This window comes from Thermobia domestica, chromosome 16 (genome assembly GCF_964235325.1).
Source record: "Thermobia domestica chromosome 16, izTheDome1.hap1.1, whole genome shotgun sequence".
NCBI classification, from domain to species: Eukaryota; Metazoa; Arthropoda; class Insecta; order Zygentoma; family Lepismatidae; genus Thermobia; species Thermobia domestica.
The window spans coordinates 22,920,132-22,946,446 of NC_137469.1; the positions used below are offsets into that span (position 1 = coordinate 22,920,132).

The following is a 26,315-nucleotide window of genomic DNA, read 5'->3' on the forward strand; positions in this document are numbered from 1 at the left end:
TTTTGGGAATCGAGACAACGTGAAAAAGAATTCTTCTAAAATTGAAACGAGATGAGACGAACTTTACGAAAATCTAGACAGAAATAATTCTCCTAAAATTGAGGCGAGATGAGATGAGACGAGCTTTTTCGAGAACTGAGACAGGACGAAAAAATACTTCTTCTAAAATTGAGACGAGATTTCTATACAATTTACGGGACAAGACGAGAAAACCTTGTTTCTCATTTCGTCAACAACATTAGAAATGAAATGATGAATAGAAGACAGACCACAAATTAACAAATACTAATAAGTACAGACAGAATAATAAGCCTCTATACTAATTGGACATCTGAAATGTCACTCATATTGATTTCTCATTCTGAGCTCCCAAGGCCACGATTGTCACAAATAATAGCGTCTTATTGAAAACGTGCCTTATTTATTATATTTGTACTATATTTTATCTATTTTCTTCCCCTTCCTTTGTTTCGTTGCTCTATTCGCCCTCGACAGCTAATTTATTATGTGAATCGAGAAAATACCTTTGCCGTATTCATTCTTTCGAACTTGTATAGGACATTTGGTTATAACGTGTAGTATAGGAGATTTTTTTTTTTTTTTTTTTTTTTGCTCCCCAGTTGTAAATCCTAACTAGAAAATGTGTAGGGAGCACGATGGTTCAATCAATGGTAGAACTCTTGCCTGTGGTGCGTTGGGTCCGCGATTCAATCCCCACCCAAGTAAGTTTGTGGTGGACATTATCGTGCCCGTGGGTTTCCTCGGGGTACTCCCGTTTCCTCCCACTTTGGGGGCACGGTGGCTCAGTGGCAGAGCGTTCACCTCCGGTGCTTGGGGTCCCTGGTTCGATCCCAGTTCGCGCCGTGTTATGCCGTCACCGGCATAACCGTGGGACGTAAAACTTAAAGATTTCATTTCATTTTTCATTTTTTCCTCCCACTTTCTCATTTTATTAAACAATTCCATCATTATTCACTTGCATTAATCATGGTCTCCCTTAGCCTAAAGGGCATAACTGAAAAAATTATGTAGTTAATTAAATTGTTTTATTTAATTTTATTTCATTTAGAAAATTTGTATGAATTAATCAAAATCGTGTTATCATGCTAAATGTTGGGGGAGGGTACTAACTTACGATACTGATTCTGTGGTGTTGATAAGACAATGTTTCTCAAATTTTTGTCAAGTGGGGACAACTTTTATCATTCATAACGATACACGAATCACCCTTCTACATCCCCTTCCAGATCAAATTTATCATTTCTTTAATGTTTTGAGCTTATACCACTCAACTGGTAAGGAAATATATAGTTTTCTTTTCAAAAAATTGAAGTCAATCAAAAATATGTTATGTAATAATTCATATTTAAAAGCTATTAGAATACGTATGATCTTGAGTGTATTAAATCATCATTTCTATAATTTATATCCAGGGGGCGATTCCCCTCCCCCCCCCCCCCCGAAGAAGAAACTTTCATATTTTATATATAAGTAAAACCTATCCCAGAGTTTGTAACTCTTAAAAGTAGCTCTAAGTAGCAGTATTACAACCCACCGTTCCGCCCCCCAGAAGTTCGTCCTGGATCCGCCCCTGCTTATACCTGATTAAGATTCTTGCCTAAAGTGTGTGTGATGCACAATTTAATTGAATTTTACGTTTTTCTGCCCTTTGTGAGTAATGTTCAATTTAAGAGGGCCTCAAGGACATGTTTCCGCGGACCACAGTTGAGAAACTCTATGTTAAGGTATAGAAATTACACGGAAGTTTCTTTGGTTAGCATTTTGTTCTATGTTTTGATTCAATAGTGCTAGTTCTTAATGTCACGGTTAGCAACTGTTGTGTATTTGCTGTTTGTTAACAATCGGAACAGATGCAAGTAAGATGCAAATAAAATCCAGAGTAACTCGAGCGAAGAAACGCATTTGGGGAAAACCAAAAGCTTCTAAAAGAAAATATCGACAAACAACTAATGCAAAGAATGGGAAAATAATGTATGAAGCAGAGATGGGCATTTTTCCTAATCCTTACTCACACTCATCCTAAATCAACTTACTTACACTCACTCGCCCTCACACTCAAATATTGTTGATGTCCTCACCCTCACTTACACTCATCCTAAATCAACTGGCTCACACTCAAATATGTTGATCCTATCACCCACACTTACCCTAATACTCATGTACCAAATGAGGATGAGTGAGGGTGAGGGCGGTCCTCTTGAGTACAAAAATGAGTGAGGATGTCCATCTCTGGTATGAATGAAGTGTTGCATTGTATGAATGTGAAGCGTGGATTATTATTGTTACAGTAAGGACGCAGCGAAAATAAAGAACTCTCAGAACTCAACCAAAAGCGATGAAAGACGACAGTCTTCCAAACGTAGGTATGGAGAAGAACGTACAAAATTCGCTGTGCGGTATGAGAAAACCGGTTATGGAGTTTTAGCAATAGTATGGGGAAAAATAACAATATCATTATATAGAGATAGATACCTAAATAAAATTATATGTCTGTTTCTATGTTTGTCTCCTATACAAACCCATATCACTCGCTTGACATATTTTTTGGAAACTGCAGGAAATAAATCGTTGGATATTTACAGTTTTAAAAATTCGTATGCTAAAGGAGGAATCGGTAATTCAAAATTTTAATGCAAAAAAATATAGAAAACTCGCGTGCCCTCCAAATCAAGAAGTTGAAATACCGTACATCAAAATCTTCATTTAAAAAATGTTGAATCGTGTTTAAAGCGTTTTCGAAAATTCCACTTCTAAAGAGAAAAACCATTCTACCGTAAACTTGACCCATGTGCCTTTCCTCTAGATCCGCCACTGATGCTAATTGCATTTTTTTTTTCGTTTTAGCATACCGATATGGTTTATTTCCAATTCGATCCCTAGATGGTGATAAAGTTGGAATCGATAATCGTATACAAGTAATCCTTTACAGATCCGAATATCGTTAGTTCAGTTCCTAAGCCAACCATTCTGATATAAATTTCGTTGTATTTGTACGGTACCTCCGTTCCTACAGACAAATTTTATAAAGAAACCAAAACCGTATCGTATAATTACATCTCACTCCCCAGTAATTAAGCTTCTCCAGTATTTATAGTGGTTGTAACACAATTCAGTTGTGCCATTTTTTCCTCCCCATTTTGTTCGGTAAAGATAATAATCTGTTCCTTCTGTTTGTACAGTAAAGAGCCAATTATTCCCTATGGGCATAATTAAAGAGACAGATTGGAATAGTTTGTATAAGGGAAGAAATTGTCAACATTCGACGTTCTGAGCAAATCCAAACCCAGAATATTGTCTAAGTAAATTTGTCAATTAAAATATAATTGTGTATATATACTCTCTATCCACCTACAATGTCTGTCTTACATACGTATATTAGAATAGACCATTTAACTTGACGCGCTTTTGTAACTCCTACACTAATTGATTAAAAAATGCTGAAATTTTGTACGAGGAAGTAGTTTGACACATCCTGCTATACTACCAGCTTAACAGAGTGTTCATTGCAAGTGAGTGAAACAACTATTTACTATCGTACACGAATGTAACTAAACACCGTAAATGAATAAGCAACTATCTGAAACTAATATAACTTGTCATCGTAAGTAAATAAAACACTTTTTATTACCTTATACGAATGTAACTTAGCGGCTAGGGTTGCCATTCGTCCCGGAAAAGCCGGGACCGTCACGGAATAGAGATCTGCGTCCCGGCGTTCCAAAAATATTTCTCGGGACTCTTAAATATCCCGGATTTCAGCGAGGAAGAAAGGAAGGAAATAATGCAGTTTTTTCAGAATTAAGTATATAATTATTCTGTTCAACTTCTGAGTATGGCAATTCAAAAGTTGAAAAAAAAAAAAACTTGAATGCATAAAACATGGATTTAATTAACTTCTCGATTTAACTACTTTGACAGTGAACGAAGCATTCGTTTCATTGGGTCACAGACAAAAGGTTTTACTGCTCAATCTTATTGTTATCTTAAGCACTCTGTTTCAATCTCTGCTTGTGGCCCTGCGTAGCGTAGTCGCTAACGCTCTCACCTTCGGTGAGAGCTGTTCCAGGTTCGATTCCCGGTGGAGGCACTCGGTCAAAAAAGTGTAAAACGCTTTTTCAGGCCAGCCACCCTGAATGAGGTTTTCCTGAGTTTTCCTTATTCACACCAGGCAAATGCCGGGGTGGTACCTAACTTATAGGTCCGAGGCCTCTTCCTTCCTTCCCCAATCCTTTCTTCCTTCCCTTTCCCTGGATAGTGTGCTCGCCGAGGGACGTCATCCCTCAAACACGACGGGCTAAATGGCCATAGATGCCAAAAGCCCAGAAATATAAATTCTAAATTCTCAATCTCTGCTTACCAGGGGGGAAGAAGGGTAAACCATCTGCTAACCTTTGCTTAATTAGGGAGGAAGAGGTATACTAAAATAATTAGTATATAACAATTCTTTTCAATTTAAGTATTGCAAAGATTCTCGTAAGTTAATAGCGTCCCAGATTTTGATTCTTGAAATATGGCAACCCTACTAAGCACCGTAAATCAATAAAGATCTGTCTTACGCGAGTGTAACTTGTTTTCTTTTTCTAAGACATTTTTGTCTACCAGCTGAGTCGGCTTTTCGGTTCGCTGCCCTCCACCTGTTTGTATCTTGTGTCATATCCGCTCTGACCTCACTGCACCATATCATTCTTAAGAGGCCTCATCACTGCGAAATTAAAATACCGGAAATTTAACAGTAATTATGTGATATCTTCAAATAGATAAAAGATAATCGAAAAGTGGAACAAGACCTCCCTAGACAATATTATTTTGCGTGAGATACCGTTATCAAGATTCATTTATCTGCTTTCAATTTCCAGCCATTTAGAAAATCGGCATTTATTTTCGCGTTTCTAAATAAGTGCATACGGAAAGCTATTAGGTGACTCGTGATAATGGTACCTCATGCAAAATAACATCGTCTAGGGAGGTCTTGATCCACTTTTCGATTATCTTTTATCTATTTGAAGATATCACATAATTATTGTAAAATTAGCGGTATTTTTAATTTCGCAGTGATACGGACTCTTAACACAATCTCCCCGCTTCTTTGTCCGGCCTCGGGTTCGTTTTCCATTCCCTTCCATAGCATCCACTCGGTGAGCTACGTATTACAAAGGTCGTCTTCTTGCACGCCCAAACCATCTCAGTCTACCTTCTTGCAGTTTTTCTACTACTGGTCTCACCTTTTACTGTTCTCCGGATCACTTCATTCTTAATTTTGTCCTTCCACGTCACTCCACCGCAGCATCTTCATCTACGCAACGTGCAACTTCTGTTTCTCTCCCTTTCTTTGTTGTCCAACATTCCGCTCCGTATAATATGGTAGGTCTCACTACTATTTTGTATACTTTTCCTTTAGTAGATGGCTATTTGAAGCGTTCGCAAAGCGTTTTTTTATTGCTCATGCGTACGCTTGGAATACGCTGACCATGTATTTAAATGTGGATGGCTAATCACAGTGCGCTGCAAATGCGACAGCAATAAAAAACTCGGAGAAAACGTCAGCTGGAGCGTATTTGGTGCGTTTCGGTACAATAGACCGCCTGCTGTTTAAAAGATGTCTAAAGGAAGGAAAAAGAAAAGGAAAGACGTGTTACCAGGCAGGAGATTTTTAGCAAGAAACAGCTGCTTGGAAGATGCTTTGTGCAGAGTATTGGAACTCTGCTATTATAGACCTGGACTTGGCAAAAAGAGACCTGGAAACCCTGACTAGCTCACAGTATGATTTATAACTCTGACAAAAGTAAAATTACCGAGTAGCCACCTAGGTCGCGTCGGTCACACAAGATATTTGCTGCTACTCTCCATTTCGTCGGACCACTGCTAACTCTGCTGTTTACATCCCAAGTACTTGAATTTCCTTGTCATTACCACCTGTTCTTCGTCCAGTCGTATTCTTCTATTCTCGATTACATTTTTCCTGAAAAGACAATGTTAATATTCTGTCTTGGTTTTACTAATTCTAAGTCCTTTGCTCGCTAATGCTCCTCTCTGGAAATACTGTTATAAGTGAATAAAACAGTTTTTTTTTTTAAATTACCTAACATGAATATAACTTAACATCGTAAATAAATAAAAGATCTGTCTTAGGTGAGCACGTATAACTTGTCATCGTAAGTAAATAAAACAACTATTTATTACTGTTATTCGATTATTGATTATTCTGAAATATCATTGAGAATACTGAAGAAAAATCTTCATATTTCTAATGCTGCATCGTATTGACATGGAACCAAGAATAAAGAAAAATCCAGATGTTGTAAAATTCCTGAAGATACGCGCGAGTGTAATACGAGGGATGATCGGAAGGTAAGGCTAGAAAACCTGCAATGAAACGTGTAGCTGTATATTATTTCATACAACCAATACAGCCATCAGATAGTACATACATTAGCTTATTTTTCGGCATAGTCTTCCTGTCGGTTGAGGCACTTGTCGCATCGTGGGATGAGTTTGAAAATTCCCTCCTGGTAAAAACCGTCCTTGCGTGTTTAGCCACGTTGTCACGAAGTATTTCACTTTCTCGTCTGAAGGGAAACCACACCCTCCTAGATGCTCCTTCAAGTGCAGGAACAGGTGCCGTAATGTAGAGACCTGCACGGGCCGAATTTTTCGGCTCGAGCCCAATCCAGCCAGAATGTACCTAAGCCCGGCCCAGCCCGGGCCCGTAAAGTTTTGCAGATTTTCGGCCCGAGCCCGGCTCGGCTCGATAAGTTTTTTAAAATTCTTGGCCCAAGCCCGATAAATTTTAAAATTTTTGGCCCGACGCCGGCCCGATTATTTTTTTTTTTTTTTAAAATAGCTCGAGCCCCAATCTTTCTCAAAATTTAATATTAAACTTGACCTAACCCTCAGAAACATTTTCTAAACTCTGATTCACAACCCTGAAACTTGCCTTCCGAATGGTACCATTGCCTCCTAGAATTTTACCTGTCATCGAGAGAACAAAACTTCATTTCCTGTAATAAAAATTTAACTTAATTGATTTTTAGCATAAAGTGAAGATGGCAATATTGTTTAGCAACAAGCAAAATTTTCACACCCCTTCTTGTCATATTTTGGGTTCAGTGAAGGTCAAGGTCACGTCAATTTACCGCGCAATGTCTGCAATCCTCTATAGTGAAAGTGGAGATGCTAAGCAACACAAACTGTAAATAGCTATTGCATTCTTTGTAACATTTTTCACGGGCACACTTCTTCAACGTTTGGCTTTATTCCAATTATCGTTTAACGAAAGTCAATAATTGTTAAAGAATTGCAATTAATCGGCCCCAGCCTGGCCCGACCTGAAGAGAAATCAGTGTCGGCCCACCCATCCCGGCGCGGCCCAAAGAAATAAGAGTCGGCCCGCCCAAGCCCGGCCCGTGCAGGTCTCTACCGTAATGTGATCCTCCAATTGTCCTGAATCAGCTCCTCCACGCGAGATGTGCTCAAATCTGTTGATGCCGTGCTAGGTCAGCCTCACAGCTCCTCGTCGATGACGTTTTCTCTACCAACCTTAACTTTCAACATCATTCTGCTACATGCTGACGAGACATTACAGTCTCTCCGTAAATATCCACCAGCTGCCGGTGAATTTTAGCCGTGGTTACATATTTCGCCCACAGAAATCGAATAATTGAGCAGACTTCTTAGCGGGATCAGTTTTCCAAACGAGTCACCATTTGTGTTTACCTACAACTAGCGCCTTAGGTGGCGGGTGGCTGTAACTAACTCCATGTTTTAAAATTATCGCGCATTCCCCATTTCTTTATAACAGATGAAACTCCAGATATATAGGCCTTGTAACCTTAGTTTTTGATCATCCTTCGTACTCGAAGATGCAATGAGTGCAACAATATCTGGCTCTGCATTATTTTTTAGAAGAATATGATTTACAAGTGTCAATACAGACACATATAAAGTTATTTTTTTATTATTTAAGTAACGTGCGTAAGACCAAAAGTGATAAAACCTTTTGTGTGAAATGAAATTTTGTTATTTTCGACATGTTCTAAACCTCAGTTGTGGTTTCGTGCACCTGGCATATGAGAGAGAGAGAGAGAGTTCATTACGCAATGAGCTGTAGGCGGTTCTAACCCTGAGCTCTCTCTCGTTGGGAAATATAGTTTGTCAGTTATTTGAAGTTCGTTTCACCGCACTTCCTGTCAAAAGCAGTTATATGAGAGGTACACACATCCTTTAATGTGGGGAAGAGATGAGGCAGGGGGGGGATTCATAGAGAAATATTGTCGTTTGTCAGGGTTGTCATTTGAATCTTCGCCCAAATTCAGATTTATATATATTTTAATCAATACCATAATATCTAATGAAAAATAAGAAATTGCTACTTATATTCAATTCTGCCTCCCCCAAAGCAAAATCTGAAGTGATGCCATTGATCTTTATTCTTGTGAAGTCAGTCCTATCTTCGGTTTAAGGTGCACTATTTAATTTATTGTACAGATCCTTATCAAAATAATGGAAACACCTGTACCACGTAAAATATGCGAGTTGGTAACACTAACAGTGCGTGTGCAGCGCCTGGCCGTTGTCACTGATGACCTAAGTGATCGATTGTAATATTGTACATTGGCCAAAGTTCAACGGAGGCATTTATTAAAGCAGATATACTGTAGTGGAGCAAAATGTGGGACCTTTCTTGAGTTTTAAACAGGGCAGATTAGGATTTAGTATTTAGATTTCTGGGCTTTCAGCATCTAAGGCCATTTAGCCCTTCACGTTTGAGGGATGACGTCCCTCGGCGAGCACACAATCCGGGGAAAGGGAAGGAGGAAAGGATGGGGGAAGGAAGGAAGCGGCCTGGGACCTATAAGTTAGGTACCACCCCGGCATTTGCCTGGTGTGAATGAGGAAAACCCAGGAAAACCTCATTCAGGGTGGCTGGCCTGAAAAAGCGTTTTACACTTTTTCGACCGAGTGCCCCCACCGGGAATCGAACCCGGGACCGCTCGCACCGAAGGCGAGAGCGTTAGCGACTACGCTACGCGGGGCCACAGGGCAGATTAGGATGTACCTAAGTTGGCTAGTGTGATAATGTCGCGAAGAATAGTGTCCACGTGGTCATATGGTCTACAGAACTTATAACAAAACAACATTGGCGAAGAAAAACAATGAACAGAAAAGAAGCCTCAGACACAATTCAAGACTTACTAGACCTCAATCGCACAACGAATCAGAGCTGTTTTAACGGTGGTCCCGTGGTGTATTTCCATGATTTTGATAACAATATGTATGCATCCCTGAGAATAGTAGAAACTAATGATGCCTTCGAGCAATTTCTCTAACAGAGTCAGAATGAAAAGTGTAAGAATCTGAAGCAAATTCTATTGTAAAGCTGATAGGTTAAAAAGCTGTTACTGTTTCACTTCAATGGAGTCTGTTACTTCCTTCAAATTAATGACAGACGCAATGAGGGGGGGATTTAACCCCTCTCGAGCAAGATATTATACAAAAATATGCATTTACCATGTTCATATATATATATATATATATATATATATATATATATATATATATATATATATATATATATATATATATATATATATATATATACAAACAGCAGGAACTATGTGAACTTGGGAGCGGGAGCTTGAGTCTCCCTTAATAAACTTCTGCTTACGCCACTGGTTTTGAAGTAATTCTTTGAGGGTCTATTTATGCACACGGTTACGGTAGCGGTTTCTCAACCACTGTGGTCTGATAATCCGACATCATGGCGGTTGGGCGGTTTCTATTTACTGTAGGATCACGCCAAAGATTCGTTTGATTTAATCGTTTCAAAAAAAGAAAAAGAAAAAGAAAGAAAGAAAAGAAAAAAAAAGAAACGGTTGAGCAACCGATACCACAACCGCGTGGATAAAAGGGGCGACAAGCAGATCCACAGCGCGGTCAAGCATCCGTTTCCACGAGGATGGGACCCTAATTGTTTTCACGACGCTAGATGAACACTTGACTGCCAACACTGACACCTTGTTCGACTCTCACTCATCTAAAATTGGTCAGATCTAGTGTGTCTAGGCCTTTGGTATACCAAAAGTAAAGTATACCCTCCATTCGACTCAGTAGGTTAGTCCAATATGACCCATAATAATGTGTGGATTTATTTATTGAGAGAATTCTTTATTCTTCTCCATTCGACTCAGTAGTCCAATATGACCCACAATAATGTGTGAATTTTTATTTATTTATTGAGAGAATTCTTTGTTCTTCTCCATTCGACTCAGTAGTCCAATATGACCCATAATAATGTGTGGATTTTTTTTAATTTATTGAGAGAATTCTTTATTCTTCCTTTTCTACTTAAACCGGAAGATGTATATTACCATATCCGTTTCAAAATAGATCCTTGTACAGCAAAAATGCTAATAGATACGAGGTGTGATTGGCAAGTTAAAAGACAGGTGGCGCCACTGCTCAAGAGAAGCAATATAATTGTCCATTAGCGCGAAAGCGGTGGCTTGGTGTGACCTTGATACATGCTGCAAGAATCGCTGCGATATCTTTATTCAGTACAGCATAGCAACATATTAAGTGCGGGCGCGCACGCGTGTGTCGTCTCGGATTATTAATTGCACAAATTGGATGAAAAACTGGAACAACGCGTTTGTCAAATTTGTTTTCAAACCGGGAAATCTGCTTCGAAGACTTATGAACTCTTAAAAACAGCTTTTGGAGATAAATGTCCTAGCCGGCCAAACGTGTTTATCTGGTTTCACAGATTTTAAGATGACCGTGACTCAGTGGAAGATGACTCTCCCGGTCTGGCCGGCCTTCCACGTCAAAGACTAAGGAAAATATTGTGAAAGTTCGCGATTTAGTGTGCTCGGACCGTAGACATACAGTTAGAGAGATGGTTGACGACCTGACTTAAGTTTCTACGTGGTTCAGTCAATCTTAACTGACGATTTGAACATACATTGAATGTCTGCTAAGTTCGTTCCGAAATTGTTGTCAGACGAGCAGAAACAACACCGACTGGAAGTGTCCAAAACTGCTTAATCGGGTCGAAACGGACCCAGAATTGTTAAATAGGGTAATAACAGGTAATGAAACGTGGGTTTATGGGTATGACCAAGAAACAAAGGCCTAGGGAAGAGATTTGACTCAATTGAAGACATTCAGGCAAATACTGAGAGAGTTCTTCATATCCTTACGAAAGATAATTTTCAAGAATGCTTCCAGAAGTGGAAACACCGTTGGAATCGGTGTGTACAGTAGAGTGGGCCGAAAAATTTTTTTTCAGATATTCAGGATTGAGTAGTTATCAAAAGTTGTGCATTGGTACGAAATGAAGCCATGTCAAATATGTTGATTTTAAAACAATATTTAACCGGGCCCCCGTGGCCCTAAAGTTCCCAATTTTTTGATCAAATAAAATGGTTTTAGGTAATAATAACATTTTACCAGACAATACTATTAATACATAAAACATGAAATACATGGTTTCAATATACGCAAATAACTATTAAGAGCTTAACTAACTTTCATAACTACCATATTAACACACGAAAAACCTTTGTGTTGAGCCCAGCTCAGAACTCTCAAACTTTAAGAGAATATCACTTTTTCGCATCTGGATGCAAAATACATACCGTAACACTGGCTTTCCGAAGGCGGCGCTTACATTGCTGAATTCAAATAAACTAGAAACAATATGGCTGCGAACCTCTCTTCCTGTATTCTCTTGACTTCGAATTAAGCATATGATTTTGAATTACAACTCAAAATGCAAAACGATCATTAACCCCATTAAGAAATGAGATATCCCCTATTAAGAGTCAAATTAAAGAAATTTAAGAACGGTGCTCAGAAGTTATGTGATATTTTCTCTTGCAAATGCTACGATAGATTAACCTGTAAGTGTGGTAAATCAAATTATATACCGCTTTTGGACTGGGAGCTCATATTAGATCAGAGAAATCAGTGACAAATGACGAGTTGAATGTAGATGAAGCAGAAACCCATAGGCTCAAAAGAAAGTATGACACACAGATCGATTATGATGCTACGGTACCAATTACAAGAGGGTTACAATCGTTAGCCTCAATCCCGTACTTGGAACATACATTAAGCGCTTCCACCCCGAATTCAGACGATGAAGAGTTCGCATGGAGCAATCATTTGGAGAATAAAATCTAAAGTAAACCTAAATAAACAATAGTGAGCCCTAAACAAATGAGTACCGCAAAAGATTTAACAGGTATATCGAATAGGTCGGCTGCTAAAATTATATCCGCTGTTTTAGAAGATATGAATTTACTGAACAAAACTAAGACAAGGTAGTAGATAAAAACAAAATCCGTACGAAACTAGCAAAAAAGAAAAAGAAAAAAGAAACCGTCTACAGTTTAAAGCTACTAATTTTAAGGGTCTCTATTTTGATGGCCGAAAATACCAAACTATAGTTCTAATTGACAATTGCAATAGGCAAAGCACTGAAGAATATGCGGATTATATCGATTTGACCGATTGGTCAGAAGTAATAGTAACGAAACCTCCAATTTCGGCTATCGTATCAATAGAAGAACCAACCGAAATGATTGTGGAAAAGAGGAGGTTTCAGTTTGTCACGTTCCCCTTCCACACACAGGCTTTGGAGAGGTGTGTAAAGGTAGTAACCGAATCTTCTTCAGAAGTATGCGGGAGTGTTGCACGAGACGGTTATATTCGAGCAAAACTGTATCTACCAAACTTCGAACATAAATCTCAATATTTTGTTCCAAGATTCAACTAAGGAGCTTTAAGTAAGAGGAGGGTGGGTGGGAGGAACTCGCTGTGTAGCCACCTCCACGTGGTGAGTTCTGCGCTGATTTGGTGTTTGTTGGTCAATTTTTCAACCTTACCTTATGTATTTTGTCCGTACTATTATATCTACTAAACACCAATCAGGCGAAGAGCTGCACATCAGATCAGAACATTTAAAATCCTGGGGTCAAGTTAAAGTATTAGGAATCTTAACCAATTTTCTATACATACTTAAAATAATGGTGTTTATATTTAAAATAATAATAATAGCACTTTTCGGACCCGCAGGGCCTGCTGAAAAATTTTTTCTGCCTCTGTTTTGGGGAAGAAACATAGCATTATACAACTTTTGCACGGTACTCAAACTTAATTTCCTGAAAACAAATATTTCAATATTTTCACTACTCACAACCATATTTTTTCAGCATTAACGTTCTTTTGGGCTCCCGGTGCCCGGTTAAATATCTTTTATCCGGCTCTGTTTTGGTGAGGAAACATGACATTATAAAGTTTGCACGATACTCAAACTTAACTTTCTAAAAAAATATATTTCAATAATATTTTCACTATTCACAACTTTTTTTTAAAAAAATTAACGTTCTTTAGGGCCCCCGGGGCCCGGTTAAATATCTTTTAATCCGGCTGTTTTGGTGAGGAAACATAATATAACATTATACAACTTTTGCACGGTACTGAAACTTAACTTTCTAAAAATATACTTTAAAAATATTTTCATTGCTGGCTACTTTTTTTCAAAATTACCGTTCTTTCGGGCCCCCGGGGCCCGGTTAAATATCTTTTTATTCGGCTCTATTTTAGTGAAGAAACATAATATTATACAACTTTTGCATGGTACTCAAACTTAACTTTCTAAAAAAATATTTCAATATTTTCACTACTCGCAACTATTTTTTTTTTCAAAATTAACGTTCTTTGAGGCCCCCGGGGCCCGGTTAAATATCTTTTAATCCGGCTCTGTTTTGGTGAGGAAACATAATATAACATTATAGAACTTTTGCACGGTACTGAAACTTAACTTTCTAAAAATATATTTTAATAATATTTTCATTGCTGGCTACTTTTTTTTTTTCAAAATTAGCGTTCTTTCGGGCCCCCGGGGCCCGGTTAAATATCTTTTTATCCGGCTCTATTTTGGTGAGGAAACATAATATAACATTATACAACTTTTGCACGGTACTCAATATTAATTTTCTAAAAAAAAATTTTTTCGGCCGTTTTCGGCCCACCCTAGTGTACAGGCAACAGGGGACTACTTACAATTAGAAGGAAATCCATTGTAATAGCCTGTAAATACTGCCATTTTGAAATTACAAACCCAGTCTTAAAACTTTCCAATTAGACCTGGTATCATGAAACTGTTTTCTGAAATAGATTCAAGATTCCAGAAACAGATTTCACCCCACCATTTTATTCTTTTACTAAAACTCGGACGTGAAAGACCTAATACTTCCGGTTTGAATACTGCACTTCATTAACATGGAGGTCTATCGTATTTTCAGAATGTGGAGCGAAATCCTAGTTTTTCACATCTTGTTTTCATGGTCGCTATTTGTAGAAAAAAAAATGTTGGTGTAGATTGAATTGAAATCAACCCAATAGTTTACGAGAATTGAAGACCAAACAAACATATACATATAGTGATATTACCAATATATAGGGCTACATTACACCATCCGTTAGTTATATGTCTGAAGATGAAAAGACAGATTGAAAAGACCCCATACTTTTTTCCATCTCTTTCTATAGAAAAAATATTATCAAGAAGAGTGGAAGTATACATCCTTTTTCTTTACGAACTTTATTCGATACCAGAAATCTAAAAATAGAACAGTCAAATCGTTGAATTCGTTTATAGGATCTGGAGTTCATAATCTAACGTGTAGGAGGAGGAGGTAAAGTACGGAAGAGCTTCCAAAATGCAATATCGGATATGTATCTTTTGTTTGTTTCCTTCTCTCTCTCGACTTTGGTTATCTCTCTCTCTCTCTCTCATTTTCTTATCCAGTAAAAGTTATTGATTTTTAGCGTGTATTATGTTGTATAAAATAAACCGTTCGCGAAGTTAGTCATCAGGAACCCTGAAAAAATGTCCACAATAATAACAAGCGAAATCTAAAATTGGTATATATATATATATATATATATATATATATATATATATATATATATATATATATATATATATATATATATATATAATACAGTAGGACGTCGATAATCCGAAACGTCAGAAATCCGAACGCGGTCCCTAGAAGCTTTTTATATTTTGTCTTAGCGCTAGCGATAAACAAACAATAGGATTGTCCGTCGGCGTTGTGTGAAGTCAGTGTTTTTATAAAAGCTCATTCATATGTAATTGTTTGTCATACATATTTTATTTTCCCTTAGGCCTATATAAGTTAAGTTTTAAGTGTGAGTTATAAGAACAGTGTAATTTAGTGTACGAGCAGGTTCTTCAGAAACATTAAATGTAAGTAGCGTTACGAACGGTATTGTAATTACTGTACGTACTGGATAACCACTGTATCGATAAAAGAGCATACCGTACAGTATATTTAAGCCTAAATGACATTTTCTTGGTAATTTTCGAAAATCCGAACTACCTGTGGTCCCAATTAGTTTGGATTTTCGACTTCCTACTGTGTATACTATGAACTGACATAAAATAACGTGTACTTCCGGTTGACGTGGAAAGTTGAAATTTCGCATGACTGTAGCTCTTCGGGGATTAAATTACAGAAAAATTGTCACTAGTGAATATTTTTAAGTTTTAAGGAGGTCTGAAGGTAGGATAAAGAAATTCCCCATGCTATTTAAATGGTGCTTTTTTTTTCTTATAATCTCATATTTTAGGTGCTTGGAATTGGAATATAAACTTCAAATTCGGTATGCTTGTATATTTTCATTAGCATTATCCAAGTAAATAAAGGGGAACTGAAAATTCTTTCCCATGTTATTTATTATGGGACATCGTCCAGATCTCAAAATGTTCAGGCAATTCCGGCAGAATTAGAATGATGAAATTTAGCGTGACTATAGCCTTCCGGGACTAACTAACAGGAAAATTGCCAAAAGTAAGTATTTTTTAGTTTTTAAGGAGTCTAAAGGGGGCGTGAAGAAATTCCCATGTTATTTAAATGGGCGTTTTCTTATGATAAGTATCTTATCCTTTAGACAGTTGAAATAGGAAAAGAAACTTGAAATCCCCGTAGAATTGTGGGTTTAAGAGGTACGTGGCAGTAGGCCGAGCAAACGCGGAGGTCTGGTGGTTGAGCTCCCAGCTAGCCGAAAGCATATGTATGTATAAGCTGCTTAGTTAGGGCCTTCGCATTTCAGTAATGTAGGTAAAAATTAACCTAGGGTTTTCGCAATATCAAAAGTATTTTAAAACAAAACTATACATTTTTCACTCTTTACTTCCGAGAGATTATAAGAGCGAAGAAACTTTTAATGGTCATGGAAAAAACAAACCAAATTCGAGATTTCAGCAGATTTACACGTTTCACGGACTCTACGTGCCGATAAAAGCAATGTTTTGAATGTCCATTGTATGTACTCGCTTAGAGGCCATACTCAGCTCTAGAGGGCACGGTAGCTCAGTAGTAGAGTGCCTACCTCTGGTGCATGGGGTCCGTGATTCAATCCCCGGCCAAGTAAGTTTGTAATGGACAACATGAGTTTTCTCCGGGTACTCCTCTTCCCCCCACTTTCTCATTCCACCAATTCTTCCATTATCATTAACTTGCTTCAATAATCCTTCTCCCTTAGTTTAAAGGGTTTAATCGTGGGACGTTAAACTGTACGATTTCTTTCTGACAGTATTCTTGTTTGGTCATCACCAGTGTGTTTCTTATCAACGTCAGATTTCCTGCCAGTTCCTTGCCCGCTCCATATGATTTATTGAGATAGGGAGCAGGAAAAAACTGTGACATCGTAGAGCATAGAGTTGGAAATGCATATTCTTGAGATTGATAGTGAAATTTGTCATTACAGGTAGCTTGTAACCATTCTTGTTTCTATTTCTGACTTTAAAAACCTTACGAAGGAAATACAACATAATTTGGCATTGCACTAAATAGTTTTTGACCTTTCTTTTTAGTGTCCAAATGCACAAGCTATTTTTACAATTGGCAACACTTTCTCTCTCTCTCTCGTGCAACAGGCTAAATAAGATTCCATCCCATCTCGCCTAACGATTTATTAGTCACTGATGTCTCTTAAGATAAGAATGTGAGCCATTTTAGGTGAGATGGAAATTCGCATTAGATATATTTCAATCAATATTGGCAATCTCTGTCAACTACAATCTAAATTATATTAAGCGGTTAGCGTACGCGCCTTTGGCGTGGGAGACCCGGGTTCGATTCCCGGCGGGAGCTTATGTGGTTCGGATTCCACGTTAATCAGTAGATCCACGTCTCATATAGCCTCGTTGCTGAACGGGACATTAAACTCAGTCAACTCATTAAGCACTGCACAACAAGAAAGCACATGGGGAAAGGCGATTTACTGAATTTAGTTCACTTCTTTTTAAATATTGGAAGGTGATTGGCTGACAGAAGCTAATCAGAAACAGAATAGAAATATATGCTTTTAATGAATTTGTTATGATAACTTGTAGAAATATTATATGTTATTAAGGATAATGGTCAGGTATCTTATGATATCATTTCCTATGGTCTGTATCGTATGGTATCATTTCTTTTTTTTTTTTTTTTATGGTCAAACATGTCGAAACTTGTTCTTTCTGGATAACTCTGTATACAGGGTGTTAACGAACTACACCGACAAACTGTAAAAGATGATTCCTCACATCAAAATAAGAGAGAAAGTTCATATGGACCTATGGCGAAAAGTGCATAGATTCAGAGCTAGGGCTGTCCAAAATTGCGAAAGATCCAAATTTCAAGAGGCCCTATTTCGAATTCCAGAAACTGTGGGTAGTGGTCCTCATCAGCGTAAAGGAAGACACGCATACGCAATCCAAAAATGCATATTTTATTAATTTTCAGTGGGTGTACAGAGTATTCCATACAGGGTGTAATTCTCAGATATACGTACTCTCAATAGAGTTTTCAGATATACCCTGATTTCAAGGAGGGTCCAAAGTAGGCAGAAGGTAAGCCCTGACAACAACAGACATCCAATGCGTCGGAGGGAAGTCGGAAGTGTTAAGAATCGGCATCTCTATGTTTTTTTTTTTTGTGTGTGTGTATGTGTGTGTGTGTGTGTGTTTGGAATAATGTGTGATGCGATGTATTTCGTCAAGGTATAATTCACGTTTTCTTCACTTATAAGCGTGAAAAACAATATCGCAGTGTGCGTTTTCCCGAGTACGAAAGACCGTGCTGCTGGCGATCCTTAACACTTCCGACATTGCACCAAAGGATTCCGTGTTTACTGCTATCAAGGCTTATCGTTTGCGTACTTCGGACCAATCATAAAGTCAGAGCATATCTCAAAATTGGGTTGATGGCATGTCTGGGAATTTCACCCTGTATGGAATACTCTGTACATCCACTGAAAATTAATGAAATATGCATTTTTCGCTTGCGTATGCGTGACTTTCTTTACGCTGATAGAGACCACTATCCACAGTTTCTGAAATTCGAAATATGGACTGTTGAAATTTGGCTTTTTCGCGATTTTGAACAGCCCTATCTCTGAAACTATGCACTTTTTCCCACAGGTCTATATGAACTTTTTCTCTTATTTTGATGTAAGGAATCACCTCATACAGTTTGTCGGTATAGTTCATTAACACCCTGTATAGTATGTGAGGAAGCTATAGTGGATGTAAGTTCGTTTATAAAGAAGATTAATTATATAAAAAAGTAGAGTTAAATGCAGAAAAACCACGAAAAATATAATAGTTCAAATAAATTCGATTTCTTGTGTTATTACTTAAACAGTTGGTATATGAATTACCTTTGAAATATTTCTATAATTTTAATATAACGAATTCAGGGCTATTATATAATCTAAAACGTTATAAATTGTGCTGCTGATATATAAAAGTAACAGATACTCTTTATGAGATTATTCTAGTTAAACGAAGATGTGACTTACTCGCAGAGAATACGCGGTGGGAAGTTAACAGGACAGAAAACAGAGATTTCCAATACTGATTCAAATATACTGATACTAGCTTATTTATTTTCTTATGTACGAAAGATTAATAAGTATTTCTTTTCTGAGATGTGCGTAATGATTTCACAATTTCTTAGTGTTCGTGGTTATTAATGCTAGTATAGCAATTAACTCTTTACTGCAGAAGTTATCTCCTTGCATCTTCTCGGAATTTTAGGCGAGATGGGAATTCCCATTTCGTCTAGAATTGTGGACATTTTTTTATATCGGAGACATCAGTGGCTGATAAATCGTTACACGAGATGGGATTAGGCGAAATGGAAGGATACTCTAACTAAGCTCAATATGTAGTCCTACAGCAAACAGATGATAAGAACAACCCTAGCAGAAATAGTGTGACGTAGTTATGGGCTCGCCCACTTTTCGCACGGGGGTTTCAAATGACACCACGGAATAGCACACATATAACTTTACCCAGAGTGGCAGACATCTAAGTATAGACCACACCTCAAAAACCGAAAATGGACTTGACTGTGTCATTGACCTTTCCCCGCTTCCCCTGTTTTAGGGTTCTTCTCGTCATCTGTGAGCTGTACATTCTTCATAATATTTCGCTTCTCTGTCTTTAGTGGAAACGCTCGGAGGAGTAGGTTCTGATAGAAAATCCAGCTGTTTTTTTACACTCAGATGAGTGTTTCCCGGACGAGTGTGATGTGAAAAGACCAATTTTTTCCAACGTATTTTCTATACTCGATAATGTGAAGGCGCTCTAAGACTGTTTCTATTTTTGTGTGTACTTCCTCTTCGTACCACTTCCGTCCAAGTGTTAGGAAATGAAATTTTTGGTAGAAAAAAAAAATATTTGAAGATTTACCCCCCCCCCTCCAAAAAAAAAGTAACCAAGAAATGATGAGCTGGAACAAACTAGGATGTTCATTGTCGTCATGGCTTCATGCGTGTCTTCCCTACCTTACTCGATCTACTCTAAAAGTACGAGTATTTGGACTCAATCTACCGTGTTGCTTTGTTACATGGGTTGAGCTTGTTTGCTTTCACACTCATGAACGGAAATAGCAATCGTTCATTTTTTATCAAGGTCAAATAAACATGTTCCCTAGCCATTCAAACATCATGAGAGTATATGTCATTTTATCTCTCTCTTTCTGTTATATTTGTACGACTGTGTTTACCACACACAATTCCTGGACAGACATACGTGAAGAAACATCATATGCTTTTACTTTTTTCTTGATCCTACTTCCGTGCTCGTGTTCACGAGTATTAGCAGCGATATCTAGTTAGTATTTGGCGTATTAATTATTGTCATGTCTGAAAGGAATATTTATAGGTTGTTACGAAACACGTAAATCCGTTTATTCAATTCCTGTGGTGTTTTCCTTCGCAAACGATCCAATTATCTATTTATATGTCAGGACCGGTAACGACCCTTGGTGTTGCTACTTCTTTTAACGTCCTGGGGCCGCGGTGGGTCAGTGGTAGAGCGTTCACCTCTGGTGCTTGGGGTCCCGGGTTCGATCCCAGCTTGCGCTGTGAGGACTTTGTGGTGGCAAATACCGTCCTCGTAGGTTTCTTCAGGGTTCTCCGGTTTCCCCCCACTTTATTCTTTCCACCATTTCATTCATTTCTCATCATCATCGTCTCCTTTAGCCTAACCGACATAACCGTGGGACGTAAAACTGAAAGATTTCATTTCGTTTCTTTTAATGTCCAACTACTGTAAAACAGTGATAGCCAAATGGCGGCCCGCGGGACGGATCCGGCCCTCGAGTATGTTTCATCTGAACTGTGAATAATCATTTTTAAATACGAGGTGTGTTCAAAAAGTATCGAACCTTTAGTTCGCAAGAATACATTTATTGATTTGGAAATCCGAAACACTAATCTCCGTCAAAGTAGTCTCATTGGTCATGCGGACACTTCTCCAGCGCTCCCGCCATTGTTGGAAACACTTGTGGAATGGTGAGCAATTGTGCCGTCGCATTCCGCATGATGTCTTCTCTTGACTCAAATCGGGTCCCTTTTAGTGGCATTTTCAGCTTGAAAAGTAACCAAAAGTCACATGGAGCCATGTCGGGTGAATAAGGAGCCTGACACGCAGGAATGTTGTTTCACAATAAAAGCCTGAATCAAAGTCCTGTGCGATGTCCAGACGCAATTGCTTCTGCTCCATTGTTAGCAGCTTCGGGACACTCTCCTCATGACCAAATTCTCGTTCAAATTTAAATGTACCGATCCGATGCTTACCTCTACATCGTTAGCAATTTCTCGGACTGTGTGATACGACGATTTTGCAATACCACAGTCTGTACTTGTTCAATGACATTGTCATTCCGGCTTGTTGAGGACCTACCTGAACGTGGTTCACTGTACACTGATGTGCGGCCATCTTTGAAGTGGTTGTACCACTCTTTTATGCGTGAGGTTCTCATGCCAACGTCCCTGAAAGCCTGTTGAATCTTGCGAATGGTTTCCGATTGGGTATCTCCAAGCTTTTTTTTTTTTTGGCAAAATCTGATGCAATATCGTTGCTCAAGTTTCTCTGTCATTTTACAAAAACTGAAATCTGACGACCGCTCAGAACGTCTTCACTGCCAGCGACTGACGTTTTCTCCTGGGGGGGGGGGGAATTCACGACTGCGTATGAGGTTTCCCTCTATATCTACAATGAAGAACGTTTTCCGCGCTTCATTGGTTTACGTGGAAAAAAAATAAGGTTCGATAGTTTTTGAATACACCTCGCATATGATTTGTACTTTTAGAAAAACTCTATGAGTAACAGTATAAGAGTGAAGGTAGACAAAATAATATAGCCGGTATCTGAATTGAGACTTTACTTTTAACTTGAAATTTTGACAAATCTTATTACTCTTATTCAGTGGCGTATTTAGAGGGGGGCTTCCGAGCTTAAGCCCCCCCTAGAAATCTTACTTACTATAGTAAAGTATATGAAATATCTTGCAGAATTTTCACATTTTCAGGCAAAGCCCCCCCCCCCCGAAAGTTAGCAAAGCCGCCCCCGAAACAAAATCGTAAATACTCCACTGCTCTCATTAAAACCAATGTTTATTCTTCTGTTGTGCATTAACCATTTTTTATTTAATATTTCAGTAATAGTCTTTGTTGTCTTTTTTAAAAAAAAATCTATTAGAAGTTTCCTTGTATTTTGCGAAGTGTTTAAATACCTAAACATCTTGTGACACATTTAATTGCTTACATTTTCGAAATGTTTACTTTCCATTAAAGTTATAAACGTTTATTCAAAATTCATAAACGTTCTTTTAAAATATATAATTGTTTACATCGCATGCCCCGGCTTATTTATCGTTGTATATACATATGTGTGTGTGTAACATTCATGCTAGTATGTTTTAAGTGTGTTTGTATATATGGACGTCTGTGATAGACATGGAAGAGACATATGTGTTATTCACATGATTGGGCTTATTTTTGTGCTTTTGCTGTCTGTAGATATACGGTGTGTGTGTCTCGTTCACGTGTGGTAGATGTATGAACTACAAGGTTAGATTCGGCATGCTCAGCTTATTTATAAACTGTTACGAAACATTCATTCGTCTGTCTTTTCTTTGATATTTTACTTCCTCAAATTAACTAGCCGCAAAACGCCTCTTAGCATTACAGAACGATGGCCAGCAGACATAGGTCGGTCCAAAGAAGGGAGCGAAGGGTACTTCACCGCCCCAGCAGCATAAGCACCAGTGCTACAAGAACCTGATAAGAGAGAAAACTGAGACTTCCCTATAAGGGTCCGTCCTGGATCTGCCTATGCCACAAGACGGCATTGTTTAGTTAACTGATGTGTGGTCAGCACATTTGGTTCCCTTCACCTCTCGCTCTGGCTGTCTAACCAGGAGTTCATTCGCTATGTTTTAATTCAGAATCCTCCCTTAGTTTTCGCATGATTCTAAACCAACAAATAAAATTTCTTAATCTTTACGGGGAATCGAACCCGGAGCTATGTCATATTTAGGGATGCGCACGAGTCAAACTAAAACTCGACTCGACTCGAGTTTCGAGTCGAGTCAAAGGTAATTTTCTTGATTCGAGTTCCGAGCTGAGTCACTGTTTCTGAGGTCGAGTTTCTAGTCGAATCGAGTTTGATGAATGTCTCGCTCGTTTAACTCGTTTCAGCTCGTTTCCAAGTCATGACTTGATTAGACTGGAAAGCAAAAGCTATGAGAAATGTAAGCAGTAACGTGCAATAATTTTAGTGTTGCTCACAACAAAGGACACTACTCCACCTCATCTCGTCTCGATAACGAGAAAATAGATTTTTATAACGAGACAGTCTCAAATGTGAGTACCATTATAACTATATACTGTATTTCTTACCATCAAGGCTGAGACCTGCAAGATCGAATTTTTGACCCCAAGCACAAGCACAGCCTGGGTAGTGATATTAAGCGCTCGCCTCGGTTCAACTAAAAGAATAGCTCAAGCCAGCTGTTTGGGTAAGCCACCGACTCGGCTCACGTGAGCCATCAGCTCGGTTCGACTAGGCTCAACTGAGGCGATGGCCCGAACTAGCTCGGTTGGGTTCAGCTCTGGTGAGCCATCGGCTCGAGCCGGCTCTGTTGGGTGAGCTGTTGGCTCGGCTCACTTCTCGGTTCTGCTCGATAGTGAACGAGCTGTGAGCCAAGCCGCTCGAGCCCTTGACAACCCTAAACCTGAGCCGAGCAGTATTGAGCGTATTTGGCCGGCACCGTATAACTTTTAACAATTTTGGACTCGAACCCGAATACTTGCTCCTCCAGAACTGAAACCCAGAACCTCGTGAACATGTTCTTGCCTCATGAAAATTTCTCGACGGCCGAGATGGAGAGTCAAATAGTCTCTACTTTGGTACTTTGACGTTTGTAATTTTTTGTATATTCTTACGTTTATATATTTTTTGTTTGTAATGTTTCTATATGTACCTATAATAGCACTTGCCCGCCCCTAAACACACATCCTGGCTACGCTACTGGCTAGGGGTACCATAAGGAGAGATTTTTTTCGATTATGTTTTCAATATCTGGCACCGTTTCCAAGATTGAGCCTACTTCCGATTGGAGTTTCTAATTCATGTATGATCAGTGTTTTCTTTCTTCTGCATGCAGTATGTAGTAAGCAAATACATTACACACACAATTAATTATATGCATGGTGTTCATAGGGCAAAACACTCCAAACAGTAAAGATTCATCTTAGACTGGAAAAATGGTTATCCTTTGTTTTTCATTATCATTTGGCCATGAAACAAACGCCTGAGAGACATGCAACCCCTGTATACAAATATGTGGTGTTGGAATGTATAACTCGTAAGATCTGGTACTTTTTTAAAATTTCAACACTTCCAGGGTACCCTGAAAAATGCAATAAAGAACGGCTATGTTTTTTTTTTAAATATTCAATTAGAAATGGACAATCTACGCAAAATTTGGAACCAACCAGCGAAAAAGACACGCTTCTAACTCTTTTGGTTTTTCGAGATCTCATTGTCGAAAGATTGGAGATAAATCTATAAACTTCTCTTGACCACAAATGTATAAATTTTGCATTTTGACATAGAGATGTTTGCTTGGGTCAGACAGACTTTTAACTTTATTTTAGTTATACATAATCCCAAAGCTAGAACAAACTCCATTCAGAGAGCTGATTGTATCTGATCATGTCAAAAAGCTTTGGGACCCCGATTTCTTGGTTTTGAATATAAACGAGATAGGGATAAATGGAATTCGTATAGGAAAATAACTGACATCGATCTGCAGACTAGAGATTTAATACTAAAACACATGAAATTTGGGCAAACAATAGCAAATGAGTCAGCTATAACCCTCGGATTTAATATTAAAAGTAATGGAATTTCTGTAAGACAATGGCAAATGGACAGCCACAACCTTAAACGTTAAAACTATAAGTAATGGCATTTGTTGATGATTGAGTTGATTGTTGAGTTTAACGTCCCGTTCAGCAGCGAGGCTATATGAGACGTGGACCTACTGATTAACGTGGAATCCGAACCACATGAGCTCCCGCCGGGAATCGAACCCGGGTCTCATGCGCCAAAGGCGCGTACGCTAACCGCTTAGCCACGGAGGGGCTCGCAATAATGGAATTTGTGTTAGAGACAGTAGGAAACGGCCATTGTGCACTATTCAGCTTGAACATTAAAAGTAATGGAATTTGTGTTAGAGACAGTAGGAAACGGCCATTGTGCATCATTCAGCTTGAACATTAAAAGTAATGGAATTTGTGTTAGAGACAGTAGGAAACGGCCATTGTGCACCATTCAGCTTGAACATTAAAAGTAATGGAATTTGTGTTAGAGACAGTAGGAAACGGCCATTGTGCACTATTCAGCTTGAACATTAAAAGTAATGGAATTTGTGTTAGAGACAGTAGGAAACGGCCATTGTGCATCATTCAGCTTGAACATTAAAAGTAATGGAATTTGTGTTAGAGACAGTAGGAAACGGCCATTGTGCACCATTCAGCTTGAACATTAAAAGTAATGGAATTTGTGTTAGAGACAGTAGGAAACGGCCATTGTGCATCATTCAGCTTGAACATTAAAAGTAATGGAATTTGTGTTAGAGACAGTAGGAAACGGCCATTGTGCACTATTCAGCTTGAACATTAAAAGTAATGGAATTTGTGTTAGAGACAGTAGGAAACGGCCATTGTGCATCATTCAGCTTGAACATTAAAAGTAATGGAATTTGTGTTAGAGACAGTAGGAAACGGCCATTGTGCACCATTCAGTTTGAACATTAAAAGTAATGGAATTTGTGTTAGAGACAGTAGGAAACGGCCATTGTGCATCATTCAGCTTGAACATTAAAAGTAATGGAATTTGTGTTAGAGACAGTAGGAAACGGCCATTGTGCACCATTCAGCTTGAACATTAAAAGTAATGGAATTTGTGTTAAAGACAGTAGGAAACAGCCATTGTGCACCATTCAGCTTGAACATTAAAAGTAATGGAATTTGTGTTAGAGACAGTAGGAAACAGCCATTCTGCACCATTCAGCTTGAACATGAAAAGTAATGGAATTTGTGTTAGAGACAGTAGAAAACGGCCATTGTGCACCATTCAGCTTGAACATGAAAAGTAATGGAATTTGTGTCAGAGACAGTAGAAAACGGCCATTGTGCACCATTCAGCTTGAACATTAAAAGCAATGAAATTTGTGTTGGAGACAGTAGGAAACAGCCATTCTGCACCATTCAGCTTGAACATTAAAAGTAGTGGAATTTGTATAAGAAAGTGATAAAGGGCAACTGAACCTTTTGAAGCTTCGTGTTACAGTCCTGAAAGGCCAGCAAAGAAGTCCTCCCTTTAGGAAACCAATTTGTCCCCACCCAGGTAAATT

The 26,315-nt window shown here is 38.5% G+C and overlaps 1 protein-coding gene and 1 non-coding gene across 8 annotated transcripts in view; one reads left to right on the top strand and one right to left on the bottom strand.

Moving 5' to 3' along the window:
• The window catches only part of dnc (phosphodiesterase dunce), an 872,058-nt gene that overhangs the window by 464,795 nt on the left and 380,948 nt on the right, over positions 1 to 26,315 (top strand). The window lies entirely within an intron of this gene.
• On the bottom strand, positions 8,981 to 9,054 carry TRNAR-UCG (transfer RNA arginine (anticodon UCG)). The gene has a single exon. It is a non-coding gene; the product is annotated as a tRNA-Arg (tRNA).